Here is a 16,756-nt window from a genome sequence, read left to right on the forward strand (position 1 = left end):
GCCCTTAAAGAGTGGCCAATCAGTTTAAAACGAATCGTTTTTTCATATTGGACATACATATTCCACCGGTTGTGTACGGTTTAATATGTATTTTCAATATGAAAAAAATATTGGATTTAAGCTGATTGGCCACATTGTTTTAAAATGACAAGTTAACAAAAGGTTAATGAGGGATTCGTGGTTAATTACCCTCCTAAACAGAAGGGTCGTTCCATTTGATGTTAATCACTTTTTGACCACACCCCTTTTGATTTGAATGAAACTTACCATACATATTTGCCCATGGTAGAAGTGGTCAGAAAGTGACTTTTTGGACCTGAATGCCAAAGGAGATAGAGGTGATCCATTTTGCATACCATACCATACCATGAGACATCCATATCTTCATCACTGGAAAATATTATTGTTGAGTTTTATATTATTTAAAAGCATAAAAGCAGGGTTGTCAAACTATTTCTTGAAATAAATGTTTTTTAAATAAAAAATCTAAGGTACAGTATCTAAAAAAGCATAAACTCAGATTTGTTTTATTTATTTTCGCATATGTTGAAGTTTAGACACAGCATGCTCTTGAATACAGGGTAGGTGTCATTTCAATCATATAAATATAATTCATAGAATGGGCCTATCCCTTCAGATCACTGCAATTTAGCTGGTACTCCATTGATATTGAAATTGAAATTTTAACTTCCAATTACTACTTACAGAGATGGCCGCCGGTCCACCCACCATTGAATATCAACTTAAATGGGAATGTCTATTCTATTATCTATATTCCTATGATATCAATAGGTTTCATATGGAAGACTGACAGTAATTTAACTGATATCTCATTCAAGTCGACAATCTCTATGTGTGGACCTCCAACCATCTTTGTTGTACCATTTGAAAGTTGAAATGTCAATGTTATTCCCATTTTAGTACATTAATCAGCCAAAACATGACACCCACCCTGTATTCAAGAGCATGCTGCGTCTCAACCGAAGACGAGTACAACATAAGCATCTCAGATTATGTAAAATATGGTCAAAGCTGCAACATATGCAAAAATAAAAGTTTTATTTGTTTTTAGATCATTGACATTAAAGGGTAAAAACATTTTTTTAAACATTTATTCAAGAAATTATCAAATAGTTTGACAACCCTATTTGCAAGCTTTTAAAATATCAAATTCAACAGTAAAAAGGTTGTACACTCTGACCCAGTTTGTAAAGACCAGTCAGTCTGGAATATCAACTACAGGTTCAATTTAGTTCAGGTTTAATATTTCACCACAGTCATCACACGACCTGAAGGTAGCTTATAGGCCATTTACTGAAAACAGCTTGAGGTCAAGGACTGTAGACTAAACACAGTGACGTGGTGACATACATCAGTATAAATACAGCCAACGTCAATTATTAAGTGGCAATGTTTGCTACAGCCATGGGAGATTCATAACAATAATACACATAACAGATATGGGAGATGAAAGTTGATAGAGGGGAGGTATGAAAAAAGATCTGATTAAAGACAACTCCTACCTACAGTGCCTTCAGAAAGTATTCATACCCCTTGACTTATGCCACATTTTGTTGTGTTACAGCCTGAATTTAAAATTGATTAAATCTTTTTTTTTTCTCACCCATCGACACACAATACCCGATAATGACAAAGTGAAAGCATGTTTTTAGAAGTTTTTGAGAATGTATTAATAATGAAATACAGAGTCAATACATGTTAGAATCACCTTTGGCAGTGATTACAGCTGTGAGTCTTTCTGTGTAAGTCTCTAAGAGCTTTCCACACCTGGATTGTGCAACATTTGCCCATTATTCATTTCAACATTCTTCAAGCTCTGTAAAATTGGTTGTTGATCATTGCTAGACAGTCATTTTTAGTTCTTGCCATAGATTTTCAAGCAGATCTAAGTCAAAACTGTAACTCGGCCACTCAGGAACATTCATTGTCTTCTTGGTAAGCAACTCCAGTGTAGATTTGGCCTTGTGTTTTAGGTTATTGTCCTGCTAAAAGGTAAATTAATCTCCCAGTGTCTGGTAGAAAGCAGACTGAACCAGGTTTTCCTCTAAGGTTGTGCCTGTGCTTAACTCCATTCCGTTTCTCTTTTATCCTGAAAAACTCCCCAGTCCTTAACGATTACAAGCATACCCATAACATCATGCAGCCACCACTATGCATGAAAATATGAAGAGTGGTACTCAGTAATGTGTTGTATTGGATTTGCCCCAAACATAACACTTTATATTCAGGACAAAAAGTTAATTGCTTTGCCACATTTTTTGCAGTTACTTTAGTGCCTTGTTGCAAACAGGATGCATGTTTTCGAATATTTTTATTCTGTACAGGCTTCCTTCTTTTCACTCTGTCATTTAGGTTAGTATTGTGGAGTAACTACAATGGTGCTGATGCTGATCCATCCTCAGTTTTCTCCTATCACAGCCATTAACCTCTGTCACTATTTTAAAGTCACCATTGGCCTCATGGTGAAATCTCTGAGCGGTTTCCTTCCTCTCTGGCAACTGAGTTAGGAAGGACGCCTGTATCTTTGTAGTGACTGGGTGTATTGATACACCATCCAAAGTGTAATTAAATAACTTCACCATGCTCAAAGGGATATTCAATTTCTGCTTATTATTTGTATTTATTTATCTACCAATTGGTGCCCTTCTTTACGAGGCATTGGAAAACCTCCCTGGTCTTTGTAGTTGAATCTGTGTTTGAAATCCATTGCTCGACTGAGGGACCTTATAGATAATTGTATGTGTAGGGTACAGAGGTGAGGTAGTCGTTCAGAAATCATGTTAAACACTATATTATACATTTACGTCATTTAGCAGACGCTCTTATCCAGAGCGACTTACATGAGCAATTAGGGTTAAGTGCCTTGCTTAAGGGCACATCGACAGATTTTTCACCTAGTCGGCTCGTGGATTAGAACCAGCGACCTTTCGGTTACTGGCACAACGCTCTTACCCACTAAGCTACCTGCCGCCCTTATTATTATTGCACACAGAGTGAGTCCATGCAACTTATGTGACTTCTTAAGCAAATTCTTACTCCTGAACTTATTTAGGCTTGCCATGACAAAGGGGTTGAATACTTATTGACTGAAGACATTTCAGCTTTTCATTTTTAATCAATTTGTAAACATTTCGAAAAACATAATGTGGTCCTCTGTAGCTCAGCTGGTAGAGCACGGCGCTTGTAACGCCAATGTAGTGGGTTCGATCCCGGGACCACCCATTCACAAAAATGTATGCACGCATGACTGTAAGTCGCTTTGGATAAAAGCGTCTGCTAAATGGCATATTATATTATTATTATTATTATTATAATTCCACTTTGACATTATTGGGTATTGTGTGTAGGCCAGAAAAATTCAGGCTGTAACACAACAAAATGTGAAAAAAGTCAAGGGCTGTGAATACTTTCTGAAGGCACTGTATGTAGTGGTTGTGGTGGAGTCTGTCCCTCACGGTTGGGTTCTGACTCGGGAAGGGCTCCTGATGCATTGTCCTGATCCGGGGCCAAGGTTTGTGACCAGCCGCCTCAGAGGTCCAGTCTCTCCCGCCAGTAACACAGGATATTAGCAGGTCTTCATGGACTGCAGACGGCAAACAAAGATTGTACAGAAAAGCATAACGGTTTATATAAGAAACCCTTTACTTTACACACAAACATGGCATATTATTACATGTTAACCACAGCCAAGCCCATCTCTAACACTGTGATTCAAGTACCTAACAATATGGAGCCATTGGAGTTTACACTGGGCTCTGCAATGATACAAAAATAACCAAGTCTGTCAGCACAGAGTCAATTTACTTAATTTCAACAAAAACGGCATTACAATCACATTTACTGCACAAAACGATACGTGGCAAGTAGAATAACTTCTCACTATGGTAACATAGTTGTGTAAATCTGGTACCCTCGCTCTGATAAAATACATTTGAGAATACTTTGGAAAGGTTCAGCTCTGGTGGCATGTCTTTACCCATCCCCACCTTGTATCAAAACGAATTCTATTTGTCACATGAACCGAATACAACAGCTGTAGACCTTACCGTGAAATGCTTACTTACAAGCCCTTAACCAACAATGGCGTTAAGAAAAATATTTACTAAATAAAGTAACAAATAAAAGAGCAACAATAAAATAACAATTAAGAGGCTATATACAGGGGGTACCGGTACAGAGTCAATGTGTCGGGGTACAGGTTAGTCGAGGTAATATGTACATGTAGGTAGGGGTAAAGTGACTATGCATAAATAATTAAATAATGAACAGGTGTTTCTTAGTGTGTAGGTATATTTGGTGAGATCAGATGTGATGTATATTAAAGAGAGTCTCAATGAAAGTCTTAGAATGAAAAGTCCCATTTTGTGTTTATTAAACAGAAACAAGTGTTAAATACACCATATGAAAACCACACATACACATGTCTCAACTACAGATCAGCATGAACTTCAAGAACTTAATTAATTTTCTCATGAAGTGTCTTGGGAAAATGTGTGAACATCATATAGCCTACACAGCACAAACAATATGAAATACTTTTTAGGCTTATATAATCACACATTTACATTTTAGTCATTTAGCAGATGCTCTTATCCAGAGCGACTTACAGTTAGTGAATATTTTTTTTTTTTATACTGGCCCCCCGTGGGAATCGAACCCACAACCCTGGCGTTGCAAACGCCATGCTCTATCAACTGAGCTACATCCCTGCCGGCCATTCCCTCCCCTACCCTGGACGACGCTGGGCCAATTGTGCGCCGCCCATGAGTCTCCCGGTCGCGGCCGGCTGCGACAGAGCCTGGATTCGAACCAGGATCTCTAGTGGCACAGTTAGCACTGCGATGCAGTGCCTTAGACCACTGCGCCACTCAGGAGACTCGTCTGGATGCAATATTCTACCCAGGAACATTCAACACTGAAATCTGTTACTCTCATTATCCCAAATGCATCTGTCGATCTTTTCTGCTGACAGCAATGAAAATTAATCTTTGTCTTTAATGCAGGGTTTGATCTAAACGTCAGAAGCTATCAAGTGGAATGGTTATTTTCTATTTCATAGAGTGGAATGTTTTTTCTGCTGGTGTATCCTGAGGTAGCTCCTCTCTGAGAACCTCTTCCCGCAGTGCATACAGGCAAACTGCCTTTCTCCCGTGTGGACCTTCAGGTGCATCTTCAGGTGACCAGCCTGGGCGAAGCGCATGTGACACTGGGTACAGTTGTAGGGTTTCTCCCCTGTGTGGACCCTCTGGTGCCTTTTCAGGTGGTCTTGGCGGGAGAACCTCTTCTCACACTGGTTACAGCTGAAAGGTTTCTCCCCTGTGTGGACCCTCTGGTGGATCTCCACCTTCTGGAGGCAGCTGAAGCCTTTGTTACAGAACATGCAGAGGAACCGTTTCTCTTTACCATTGCCTGATGTGGCTCCCCCTCCCTGAGCCTGGGCTCTAGCCATGTTGTTTGAGTTCAATACCTGATCGAAAAGGTGTGATTCGGAAGGCCCCATCAACGTGGAACCTGGGTCGCGATCCCTGAAAGTGTGTAAAGGGGAGTGGGTGGCGACATTTGGATTTGTCTCTAAGCTTTCCCTGTAATCTAAGAAATCTCTGCCCTGTGAGTGTCCATCTCCATGGTGACTATCTGCATTCCATGTGGGAGGAACATCCCCCTCCACTTTCACAATCACTTCATCTACCACTATAACCTCCCCTTTCTTATCTAGGCACCCTTCAGAGTATACACTACTACTGTACTGGTTCCAGTCCCCTCTAGACAGATCAGTCTGTGTCTCTAAACCCAAGGGCATGTTGCCTGGGTCCATCTCTGTAGCGTAAGAACAAGACGGATCATCAACTTCAGTGTCTAACGTGTCACCATCTCCACGGGAATGAACAGTCTTCTGGATTTGGTGAAATACCGGTAAATACTCTGAGCCGGGAGCAGAAGGACAGCCCAGTCTCTCTGGTTCTAACCTGTGGTCAGATCCTGTGTGTAAAAGCCTTTGTGTTACAGTTAAAGTCTCTGTGTCGGTCTCTGACTTGAGGACGTTCTGCCTTCCACTGACCTCCGTGATGCTGCATTGGGTCCTGGCTTGCACTGGGGCAGTGGTGGGGTCCTCTGTGGCTACAGGGGGCTCTACTGCCTCTCCAGTCTGGATGTCTCTATTGTGCCGTAGGTCCTCCTCTCCTTCAGACCTCTCCTGCTTGACCCCAGGACCTGCAGCCTCTGCATCTGCATACTGACAAGAAGAGAGGAGGATATTACCGGTACATGAGTAGAATTGGATAACAATGTCATAGGGAAGTCTCCAAGCTCCCCTTTCGCAGATAAATTAGGATGTAAATGTAAGCAAGTGAATAGCTGAGGGAAGCCTTTCTGAAATAAACAGCCACATTTAATGTACAAAGTAACTGTAATTTTTATGTAACACTATTACACTAACCTCTATCAAGATAACTTGCTGGGTTGAGGTTCCACTCCCCTCATCAACAGTGATTGGTTGGTCATCTCTCCATGTATTGTGTCCTGCTGGCTTCACAAAGCTCCTGTGGCCTCCAGTGAGATGTCCTTCACCTGAGAGAGTGATTGGGGGAAAATAAGTGGTTAGGTTAACTCTGGGTTTCCCAAAGTCGGTCCTCGGGACCCCAAGGGGTGCACGTTTTAGTTTTTGCCCTAGCACTACACAGCCGATTCAAATAATCAACTAATCATCAAGCTTTGATCATTTGAATCAGCTGTGTAGTATTAGGTAAAAACAAAAATGGCACCCCTTGGGGTCCCGAGGACTGAGTTTGGGAAACGCTGGTAGCTACTGTCAATACTCAATGTTTTTTTGTACACTATTGATACTGTCTAGAATTGGCAAGGATGTAAGTTAACACTTCTTGATATACTATTTATTTATCTATGTATTATGTTCCATGCATCACATTGTTTTCATTGAGTAAATAATAGGAAATGCAGTAAATCAAGAATTTGGTTAGAATATGATAGTGTATTTGCACAAGATAGCTAAGTAATTGCCAAAGACTCCAGCCACCCTAGTCATAGACTGTTCTCTCTGCTACCGCAAGGCAAGCGGTTACCGGAGTGCCAAGTCTAGGTCAAAAAAGGCTTCTTAACAGCTTCTACCCCCAAGCCATAAGACTCCTGAACAGCTAATCATGGCTAACCGGACTATTTGCATTGTCCCACCCCACCCCCTCTTTTACGCTGCTGCTACTCTGTTTATTATCTATGCATAGTCACTTTACCTCTACCCACATGTACATATATTACCTCAATTACCTCGACTAACCTGTGCTCCCGCACATTGACTCTGTAGCGGTATCCCCTGTAAATAGACTCGCTACTGTTATTTTACTGTTATTTTACTGCTGCTCTTTAATTATTTGTTATTTTTCTATTTATCTATTGTTTCTTAACACTTATTTTTCTTAAAACTGCATTGTTGGTTAAGGGCTTGTAAGCATTTCACTGTTGTATTCGGCGCATGTGACAAATAACATTTGATTTAATTATGGGAATTATTGCATACAATCCAAAAACTGACCAAGACCCAATTCTGGGTAACACATCTGAACACATTTGCATAGGGCAACAGGGCGAAAGGCACTGCCGTATATAAACTCAGCAAAAAAAGAAACGTCCTCTCACTGTCAACTGTGTTTATTTTCAGCAAACTTGTGGTCCTCTGTAGCTCAATTGGTAGAGCATGGCGCTTGTAACGCCAGGTAGTGGGTTCGATCCCCGGGACCACCCATACGTAAAAATGTATGCGCACATGACTAAGTCGCTTTGGATAAAAGCGTCTGCTAAAATGGCATATTATATTATTATATTATAAACTTAACATGTGTAAATATTTGTATGAACATAAAAAGATTCAACAACTGAGACATAAACTGAACAAGTTCCACAGACATGTGACTAACAGAAATTGAATAATGTGTCCCTGAACAAAGGGGGGGTCAAAATCAAAAGTAACAGTCAGTATCTGGTGTGGCCACCAGCTGCATTAAGTACTGCAGTGCATCTCCTCCTCATGGACTGCACCAGATTTGTCAGTTCTTGCTGTGAGATGTTACCCCACTCTTCCACCAAGCCACCTGCAAGTTCCCGGACATTTCTGGGGGGAATGGCCCTAGCCCTCACCCTCCGATCCAACAGGTCCCAGACGTGCTCAATGGGATTGAGATCCGGGCTCTTCGCTGGCCATGGCAGAACACTGACATTCCTGTCTTGTAGGAAATCACGCACAGAACGAGCAGTATGGCTGGTGGCATTGTCATGCTGGAGGGTCATGTCAGGATGAACCTGCAGGAAGGGTACCACATGAGGGAGGAGGATGTCTTCCCTGTAACGCACAGCGTTGAGATTGCCTGCAATGACAACAAGCTCAGTCCGATGATGCTGTAACACACCACCCCAGACCATGACGGACCATCCACCTCCAAATCGAAAGACCTCTTCAGTGTCCTAAGTTTTCATAACTGTGACCTTAATAGCCTACCGTCTGTAAGCTGTTAGTGTTTTATCGACCGTTCCACAGGTGCATGTTCATTAATTGTTTATGGTTAATTGAACAAGCATGGGAAACCGTGTTTAAAACCCTTTGCAATGAAGATCTGTGAAGTTATTTGGATTTTTACCAATTATATTTGAAAGACAGGGTCCTGAAAAAAGGGACGCTTCTTTTTTGCTAAGTTTATGAATGGCAACAGGCCGCGCAGCCTGGGCCTTCTGCAAAACTTACCTCTTGCCATTCCTCTGTATCGGTCGAGGATCTTGACACTACTGGGACGACTGGCGAGGACGCGCTCTCGCGGTGTCCTCTCTGCGCGTTCCCGTGCCACCTTCAGTTCCAGTAGTTTCCTCCGCAATGCCCTGTTTTCTTTCTGGCTTTGAGTTATTTCCAAACGAAACACTGCATAGTCGTCGTCTACGAGTTTACAGATCTCGGCTACGGCTGCATTCGCTAGCACCTCCATAATGGAGGCTATTTGAGTGTGAAAAACCATACAGTTTGAGTTAGCCATTGTTAGCAGCCTGCTAGCTAGCTAGCGTTACCTAGATAACATCTATCAACCAAGTCCTGTCGCCAACGCGAATTAAAAACTATATGGGGTAAATATGTGATGCTGTGCGGTTAAGTCATATTTTGAGTTCCACGGTAGTAATACACATCTAAATATCAACAATAAATACGCTAACGTGAAAATTGTTCTTGGTCACTGTTCACTTCCGTTCGTCTTAGTCATCTACGATATCTTGGCGGTCCGCAAACAAACGTTTAATGTGCATGCTGCCACCTACAGTGCTGGAGTGTGCGATCAATCATGGTCTACCTAATCCTGTACTACTAAAACAAAATTACTGGGGGAAAAATGCCCAACTAACTCTCCCAAACACCCCAACCGATTAAGCTTTATCTATATAATGCTGAAACAATCCACCAGTAGGATTATTCAGCATGTCTACAACCATTTCAACAGTAACATCTGTTATCCCCAATAACTATTTTGCCTTATCCACAACAACCTTCACCCTGGCATTTCTGCTTTCTACAACCCAAGTCGGTGTTGATAACCTTACCAATGAAAGCTATGAAGTTAACTTTATTCACCTTCAAAATGTCCTTTGACAGAGCACATTCATGAGCGCAAGATTTCTGAACAGGTCTCGAAACCATGCCAGGACCAGCAGAAACACCAGCCCCAACATTAGGTCCACTTAGTACAAGAGCAGCCATGGAAGCTCCATCATTGCTCACTGTAGTTCCACCAATCTGTTTTACATCCTCTGCATACTATACATCATGACTGATTCTATATCTCTGAGCCTATGTAGCCTCTCTCTGCACCTGGCATCCACCAAAGGCTGCACTATGTTCCCCCCTGACAATTACAATACTAAATATTCACATTGCTCCCACATTCACCGTTATCATGTTCCCCTCCACACTTGGCACCTCTTTTCTTTCTTTTACACTGAACAGCTACATGTCCCATTCTTTGGCATTTAAAACACTGCAATGGGGATGGGACAAAATCTGTACTTTTTCAGGCATATCCTTCTCAAACATCAGCAGCACTGTTGGGTTCCATTTCTTTGACCTTCTTTCCTACTGATCAACCTTTTGGCCTCAAATCACTCTGCCTCCCTTCACATTTTCTTTATAATCTATGGACATACAGTGGGGAAAAAAAGTATTTAGTCAGCCACCAATTGTGCAAGTTCTCCCACTTAAAAAGATGAGAGGCCTGTAATTTTTCAGATAATCCAGAAAATCACATTGTAGGATTTTCTAATGAATTTATTTGCAAATTATGGTGGAAAATAAATATTTGGTCAATTACAAAAGTTTCTCAATACTTTGTTATATACCCTTTGTTGGCAATGTCACAGGTCAAACGTTTTCTGTAAGTCTTCACAAGGTTTTCACACACTGTTGCTGGTATTTTTGCCCATTCCTCCATGCAGATCTCCTCTAGAGCAGTGATGTTTTGGGGCTGTCGCTGGGCAACACGGACTTTCAACTCCCTCCAAAGATTTTCTATGGGGTTGAGATCTGGAGACTGGCTAGGCCACTCCAGGACCTTGAAATGCTTCTTACGAAGCCACTCCTTCGTTGCCCGGGCGGTGTGTTTGGGATCATTGTCATGCTGAAAGACCCAGCCACGTTTCATCTTCAATGCCCTTGCTGATGGAAGGAGGTTTTCACTCAAAATCTCACGATACATGGCCCCATTCATTCTTTCCTTTACACGGATCAGTCGTCCTGGTCCCTTTGCAGAAAAACAGCCTCAAAGCATGATGTTTCCACCCCCCATGCTTCACAGTAGGTATGGTGTTCTTTGGATGCAACTCAGCATTCTTTGTCCTCCAAACACGACGAGTTGAGTTTTTACCAAAAAGTTATATTTTGGTTTCATCTGACCATATGACATTCTCCCAATCCTCTTCTGGATCATCCAAATGCACTCTAGCAAACTTCAGACGGGCCTGGACATGTACTGGCTTAAGCAGGGGGACACGTCTGGCACTGCAGGATTTGAGTCCCTGGCAGCGTAGTGTGTTACTGATGGTAGGCTTTGTTACTTTGGTCCCAGCTCTCTGCAGGTCATTCACTAGGTCCCCCCGTGTGGTTCTGGGATTTTTGCTCACCGTTCTTGTGATCATTTTGACCCCACAGGGCTGAGATCTTGCGTGGAGCCCCAGATCGAGGGAGATTATCAGTGGTCTTGTATGTCTTCCATTTCCTAATAATTGCTCCCACAGTTGATTTCTTCAAACCAAGCTGCTTACCTATTGCAGATTCAGTCTTCCCAGCCTGGTGCAGGTCTACAATTTTGTTTCTGGTGTCCTTTGACAGCTCTTTGGTCTTGGCCATAGTGGAGTTTGGAGTGTGACTGTTTGAGGTTGTGGACAGGTGTCTTTTATACTGATAACAAGTTCAAACAGGTGCCATTAATACAGGTAACGAGTGGAGGACAGCGGAGCCTCTTAAAGAAGAAGTTACAGGTCTGTGAGAGCCAGAAATCTTGCTTGTTTGTAGGTGACCAAATACTTATTTTCCACCATAATTTGCAAATAAATTCATTAAAAATCCTACAATGTGATTTTCTGGAAAAAAATTTCTCAATTTGTCTGTCATAGTTGACGTGTACCTATGATGAAAATTACAGGCCTCTCTCATCTTTTTAAGTGGGAGAACTTGCACAATTGGTGGCTGACTAAATACTTTTTTTCCCCACTGTAGATATTGGGACCCCAGTGATGACTCCCCTCAATCTAGCATAAGCACCAGGGACATGGCTTTTAGTGTTCTTCCCATTAAGCTGTTCCATTTGCAGAATCTTCCCTTGCTGAGCCTGGCTACCACACAATATTAATAATCGACCATTTCCAATGAACCTGGCTAATTTGACTTCACCTATCTCTTTCTCTACAGCATTGGTTAGTTGGATAGGGTGTAAATGAGGCCCTGTGGTCTCATCAAACACCATCACCACTTTCCACTCCGACACCTTATTACTCTTGCTTCCTACCTTGGCCCCCTTTATGTTTTCTTTACTAGATGCTCCACTGCTTTCAGTATCATGATCTATCTTCTTCCTATGTCTTTCCACTACAGACCATTCCGGTCCTTGACCCTCATCCTCCCGCTCCATATCATCAAAACTGACACCCCTAGTGTTCGCATTCCAGCACAGCTGTTGCTTCTCCAACCTTTTCTCCATTTCGTCCGCACTCTCGCCGCCATTTTGGCTGTCAGACTTCCAAACTTTCTGTACGGGTAGTGAACGAGAAAAAAAATCAATTGCGGGAAAGGTGGGAGACCGACATCATACAAAAAGTTAAATAAATAAAAAAAAACATCCCACTATTTCAATCATAGTCCAAATCACATTCCTACACAGGCTCAGGGGTCTGTGAAGGCGGAACATTCATCGACAGGATTCCTTGTAATGTCTCTGCAGCACTCAATGATGACTATTTTCTCAGATTTTCTTTCTTTCTGTTTGCGCTGTGCAGTTTATAACCATTGCAATTGCAAGTCACCGTTTTTAACATGCAACATGTAAGGATCTCTCTGTTGGCGAGGAACATTCACTGGTGTCTCTAATCTAACTACCGTTGTTTCTTCAATGTTACTTCCTTCTTCCAGACACACTGGACAGCCCTTATTTTTGCCACCTCTGTCTCCCTTCACCCCTAACGGGGCACTTCAGGAATTCGGGCGCATGTTTGCCACCACTTAACCATCTGGCATATGATACTCCTCCCGTCTACATACACTTCCGTCCAAATATTTAGCATTTATCATACTGCATGGGTTTGGGCACAAAGGCTCTTACATAACCCAAATATATGTGAGAAGGGAGACTCTTCTTCAAAGAACAATAGAATGGATGGAGTGGGCGTCCTCACTCCATCCACCATGCGGGTCAGTCGGCATGCACCAACCATTCCATCTACCTCTTCAGTTATATATTTTGCATTAACTTCTAGCGCCACCCCAGAGATAATGCCCTTGATAGGCACCCTGCTTCGAAGATCCACATACGACACATTCCAATCCGATATCTTTTTGAGTTGCAAAGCGCGCTTGTCTGCTCCGCAGACACATAAAAACAAAATAAGCCCACTTCTTGTTATTCTCACTGACGCCACTTCATCCAACGCAATCAGTTTCAAACAAAACATCCGCTTCCGCCATCTTCCTCCATCGAGTCTTAACTTTTACTACTTCTTCTTCTGTGGGTTTTATGGCGGACTAAATTTACATTTAAATTTTCGTCATTTAGCAGACGCTCTTATCCAGAGCGACTTACAAATTGGTGCATTCACCTTATGATAGCGAGTGGGACAACCACGAGTGGGGTAGGGGGAGGGTAGAAGGATGACTTTATCATATCCCAGGTATTCCTTAAAGAGGTGGGGTTTCAAGTGTCTCCAGAAGGTGGTGAGTGACTCCGCTGTCCTGGCGTCGTGAGGGAGCTTGTTCCACCATTGGGGTGCCAGAGCAGCGAACAGTTTTGACTGGGCTGAGCGGGAACTGTGCTTCCGCAGAGGTAGGGGGGCCAGCAGGCCAGAGGTGGATGACCGCAATGCCCTCGTTTGGGTGTAGGGACTGATCAGAGCCTGAAGGTACGGAGGTGCCGTTCCCCTCACAGATCCGTAGGCAAGCACCATGGTCTTGTAGCAGATGCAGGCTTCAACTGGAAGCCAGTGGAGTGTGCGGAGGAGCGGGGTGACGTGAGAGAACTTGGGAAGGTTGAACACCAAACGGGCTGCAGTGTTCTGGATGAGTTGTAGGGGGTTTAATGGCACAGGCAGGGAGCCCAGCCAACAGCGAGTTGCAGTAATCCAGACCGGAGATGACAAGTGCCTGGATTAGGACCTGTGCCGCTTCCTGTGTAAGGCAGGATCTTACTCTGCGAATGTTGTAGAGCATGAACCTACAGGATCGGGTCACCGCCTTGATGTTAGCGGAGAACGACAGGGTGTTGTCTAGGGTCACGCCAAGGCTCTTTGCACTCTGGGAGGAGGACACAATGGAGTTGTCAACCGTGATGGCGAGATCATGGAGCGGGCAGTCCTTCCCCGGGAGGAAGAGCAGCTCCGTCTTGCTGAGGTTCAGCTTGAGGTGGTGATCCGTCATCCACACTGATATGTCTGCCAGACATGCAGAGATGCGATTCGCCACCTGGTTATCAAAAGGGGGAAAGGAGAAGATTAATTGTGTGTCGTCTGCGTAGCAATGATAGGAGAGACCATGTGAGGATATGACAGAGCCAAGTGACTTGGTGTATAGAGAGAATAGGAGAGGGCCTAGAACTGAGCCCTGGGGGACACCAGTGGTGAGAGCATGTGGTGCGGAGACAGATTCTCGCCACGCCACCTGGTAGGGAGCGACCTGTGAGGTAGGACGCAATCCAAGAGTGAGCCGCGCCGAAGATGCCCAACTCGGAGAGGGTGGAGAGGAGGATCTGATGGTTCACAGTATCAAAGGCAGCAGATAGGTCTAGAAGGATGAGAGCAGAGGAGAGAGAGTTAACTTTAGCGGTGCGGAGAGCCTCCTTGACACAGAGAAGAGCAGTCTCAGTTGAATGACCAGTCTTGAAACCTGACTGGTTTGGATCAAGAAGGTCATTCTGAGGGAGATAGCAAGAGAGTTGGCTAAAGACGGCATGCTCAAGAGTTTTGGAGAGAAAAGAAAGAAGGGATACTGGTCTGTAGTTGTTGACATTGGAGGGATCGAGTGTAGGTTTTTTGAGAAGGGGTGCAACACTCGCTCTCTTGAAGACGGAAGGGACATGGCCAGTGGTCAAGGATGAGTTGATGAGCGAGGTGAGGTAAGGGAGAAGGTCTCTCCGGAAATGTTCTGGAGAAGAGAGGAGGGGATAGGGTCAAGCGGGCAGGTTGTTGGGCGGCCGGCCGTCACAAGTCACAAGATTTCATCTGGAGAGAGAGGGGAGAAAGAAGTCAAAGCATAGGGTAGGTCAGTGTGAGCAGGACCAGCGGTGTCATTTGACTTAATAAATGAGGATCGGATGTCGTCAACCTTCTTTTCAAAATGGTTGACGAAGTCATCCACAGAGAGGGAGGAGGGAGGGGGGAGGAGGAGGAGGATTCAGCAGGGAGGAGAAGGTGGCAAAAAGCTTCCTAGGGTTAGAGGCAGAGGCTTGAAATTTAGAGTGGTAGAAAGTGGCTTTAGCAGCAGAAACAGAGGAAGAAAATGTAGAGAGGAGGGAGTGAAAAGATGACAGGTCGGCAGGGAGTCTAGTTTTCCTCCATTTCCACTCGGCTGCCCGGAGCCCTGTTCTGTGAGCTCGCAATGAGTCGTCAAGCCACGGAGCAGGAGTATAGGACCGAGCCGGCCGGGAGGATAGGGGACATAGAGAGTCAAAAGATGCAGAAAGGGAGGACAGGAGGGTTGAGGAGGCCGAATCAGGAGATTGGAGGGAGAAGGATTGAGCAGAGGGAAGAGATGATAGGATGGAAGAGGAGAGAGTAGCGGGAGAGAGAGAGCGAAGGTCACGACAGCGCATTACCATCTGAGTAGAGGCAGAGTGAGTAGTGTTGAAGGAGAGCGAGAGAGAAAAGGATAGTGGTCGGAGACTTGGAGGGGAGTTGCAGTGAGATTAGTAGAAGAACAGCATCTAGTAAAGATGAGGTCAAGCGTATTGCCTGCCTTGTGAGTAGGGGGAGACGGTGAGAGGGTGAGGTCAAAAGAGGAGAGGAGTGGAAAGAAGGAGGCAGAGAGAGATGAGTCAAAGATAGACGTAGAGAGGTTAAAGTCACCCAGAACTGTGAGGGGTGAGCCATCCTCAGGAAAGGAACTTATCAAGGCGTCAAGCTCATTGATGAACTCTCCAAGGGAACCTGGAGCGCGATAAATGATAAGGATGTTAAGCTTGAATGTGCTAGTGACTGTGACAGCATGGAATTCAAATGAAGAGATAGACAGATTGGTCAGGGGAGAAAGAGAGAATGTCCACTTGGGAGAGATGAGGATTCCTGTGCCACCGCCCGCTGACCAGATGCTCTCGGGGTATGCGAGAACACATGGTCAGACGAGGAGAGAGCAGTAGGAGTAGCAGTGTTTTCTGTGGTAATCCATGTTTCCGTCAGCGCCAAGAAGTCGAGGGACTGGAGGGTAGCATAGGCTGAGATGAACTCTGCCTTGTTGGCCGCAGAACGGCAGTTCCAGAGGCTGCCGGAGACCTGGAACTCCACGTGGGTCGTGCGTGCAGGGACCACCAGGTTAGAGAGGCAGCAGCCACGCTGTGTGAGGTGTTGTATGGCCTGTGCGGAGAGGAGAGAACAGGGATAGACAGACACATAGTTGACAGGCTACAGAAAAGGCTACACTAATGCAAACGAGATCGGAATGAAATTAACTAAACATCTGGGGAAGTGAGGCCTCCCTCACTAACCTTTCACTGAAACACTCAAATACAACTCTTCCAACTTCCACTTTAGAAATTATAATTGCTGTAATCTACAGTAATTCAATGTTTCCAGGAATAGACTAACTTAGTTTATTCAGCTAGCTAACTTGGTACAGTATTCTTCTGTGAAAATGACGCCATAGCTAACTAGCATACTAGCATCCAATAACACACGGTTTAGCACCAATACTTGGTTACAACAAACTACCAATGGATCAATCATGTCCGTGTCTAGTTCCTTTCATTACGCAGAAGTAATTAAACGTTGGCTAGCTAGCACA

General features: G+C 44.0%; 1 protein-coding gene and 1 long non-coding RNA gene across 3 annotated transcripts in view; both read right to left on the reverse strand.

The window, feature by feature from the left end:
* The window catches only part of LOC121535736, an 81,083-nt gene that overhangs the window by 38,975 nt on the left and 25,352 nt on the right, over nt 1-16,756 (reverse strand). The gene's annotated exons all lie outside the window — the stretch shown is intronic.
* On the reverse strand, nt 3,393-6,475 carry LOC121534517. The gene is made up of 3 exons (XR_006657190.1): nt 6,458-6,475; nt 6,080-6,253; nt 3,393-3,604 (listed from the first exon to the last, which is right to left on the reverse strand). It is a non-coding gene; the product is annotated as an uncharacterized LOC121534517 (long non-coding RNA).

This window comes from Coregonus clupeaformis, chromosome 21 (genome assembly GCF_020615455.1).
Source record: "Coregonus clupeaformis isolate EN_2021a chromosome 21, ASM2061545v1, whole genome shotgun sequence".
NCBI classification, from domain to species: Eukaryota; Metazoa; Chordata; class Actinopteri; order Salmoniformes; family Salmonidae; genus Coregonus; species Coregonus clupeaformis.